At 36.3% G+C, this 2076-nt stretch overlaps 1 protein-coding gene across 1 annotated transcript in view; it reads right to left on the bottom strand.

Moving 5' to 3' along the window:
- Window positions 1-976, bottom strand: part of map3k13 (mitogen-activated protein kinase kinase kinase 13) — a 43897-nt gene extending 42921 nt beyond the window's left edge. Inside the window, exon 1 of the mRNA XM_015386110.1 lies at window positions 914-976. The gene's annotated coding sequence lies outside the window, so the exon portion shown is untranslated. The remainder of the gene's footprint in view (window positions 1-913) is intronic.
- Window positions 977-2076: the final 1100 nt, after the last annotated feature.

The following is a 2076-nucleotide window of genomic DNA, read 5'->3' as shown; positions in this document are numbered from 1 at the left end:
GTGTGTGTGTGTGTGTGTGTGTGTGTGTGTATAGTGTACAATACTCTCTTTACATTATGACAAGATTAATATATTAAAGTAAAGCATCTGAGAACCAGTAAATATAGTAAGACATTGATTTTAAAACTTTCCAAAAAAGAATCCCCATTTATTTTTCCTGAGAAAAATAAATGGGGATACAATAAAAGTAAAATTAACGCAGGAAAAAATGTTAAGGACAGAAGCTTTACTGCACTATTCTTATTAAAGGAACATTTTTCTACAAATCTGGATGATAACTTCCTCATACTTCTTTGCTTCCTTATAGTATCCATCCATCCATGCATCTCCTGCCACATTACAAGTTAAGTTTTTCTCTCAAATCTAAACAAGAAAGCCCAGTTAATCCAGCAGTGATAAACCAAAATAAACTGGACCTATCCCAGCCACGTAGTCAAAACTCCAAAACAACAGTCCAATATGAAGACACCAAAACAAACATCTCACCCTGGACGCTATAATTTCCCCTCCTATCCTACAGCAGGACTGTAATTTTCTCCTCCAGTTTAAAACAACTTAAAGCGCCTGAATGCAGATCAGAGAGCTCACTGGGTTACATAATGAGGAGAGAATAAGAGTCTTAACCTTTAACTCCTGCTTTCATTCCGACTGACCACCGGTTAGGAGAGAATAACTCAATAACTGCAGCTGTAGGTTGATACACTGTGATACAGAAAGCCTTCATGCATTAAGAGGTGCGGGCAGTTTATATATCGGTAATGTTCGTCGCTGTAAAGCCGGTAAAGTGCAGCTCTGACAGCAGCACATTCAGCTCCATCTCGGTACCGAGCCGACATGTTTTCAGCGGCGCTATCCAAACACCAAACTGCTCTCAAAGTTCGGATAAACCCAGATTTTAAGCTCGGATATTTACCGTTTCTCTCTGAATGAGACGTCGCTCGGCCGGTGGCTCTCCGTCCATCGGTTCTGCCACTAGAATGGTACGGTCTCACGAGCGTACTGCGTCACTTCCGGACCCTGTCACCTGTAAACCGCTTGACGGAGATCGTTTATTCTCGAGAGGAACGACTCACTCTCAAAAAGATAAATTAGGTTATTGTGGTATCTTGCTAACTTATTAATACCCCTTTACGTTTATCATTCAGGTATCATCCGTAAAGTCCAATCCTTTTTTTTTTAATTAAAATATTAAGTAATTAACAAACAGAAAGAAGTACACAATTCAGATGTAGGAGGAAAAGAAGTTAGGGTTTAAAAAAATAGTTGAACTGATTTGTTTTGATAATTTTTTTTTCCAATGTGGCTCTATATGTTTAGGGCTGTAGTTTTTCTAGAGGATGAACTTCCTTTCCAGTTCCTGGCATTGCATGTTCTATGTTTAAACCCGCTGTCTTCCCATCAGCTAAAGCTTCCTTGTTCCTTTTGAATAAAAACAACTCCACAGCATTACACTGTCGCTACTATATGCTCACAGAGACACAAAGGTTTAGTTTTTATACACACCTAACATTCTTGAGTGGGAAAAAAATATATTTTTCTTTGATCAGACACCTTCTTTTACGTATATTCAGTGCTCCAATATGACTTGTTATAAAGTGCAAACTGAAAATTTGCAGCTTTCTATAAACAACCATTTGAGTGGGAATTTTTGTACATTATATTCTCCCAATTTGATTTATTTATTTATTTAGCTGATTTATTTATCTCCATTGTGATAGTCTGAATGTAATTTCAAAGCCCTCGAAGCAACATTGTGGATGCTTCGTCATATTGCTTTGATTAGTTAGTGTTCAGTGTCATTTTGAATGTAGAAAAAAGTTTGTAAAATATACTTTTTAATAAATGTTATACATTCCTCCATAGATTGATTATTAACCAGGTTGATCCAATTTCCCAGCCCTAACCACCAGAGGTTTCAAGTAAAAAAGTACAAATACTTTGTTATCTTACTTAAGTAGAAATTTTATCACAACTTTTTGCTTCTACATTTTAAAAATAGACTAATTAGTTTTGTTTCATTTTAGCTCATTTTTATTAAAGCTACAGTGTGTAATTTTTAGCGACATCTAACGTCCA

Source organism: Cyprinodon variegatus, unplaced genomic scaffold, assembly GCF_000732505.1.
Source record: "Cyprinodon variegatus isolate N-32 unplaced genomic scaffold, C_variegatus-1.0 Scaffold356, whole genome shotgun sequence".
Lineage (NCBI taxonomy): Eukaryota > Metazoa > Chordata > Actinopteri > Cyprinodontiformes > Cyprinodontidae > Cyprinodon > Cyprinodon variegatus.
The sequence above is the reverse complement of the archived record's forward strand: the minus strand, read 5'-3'. Positions and strand labels throughout refer to the sequence as shown.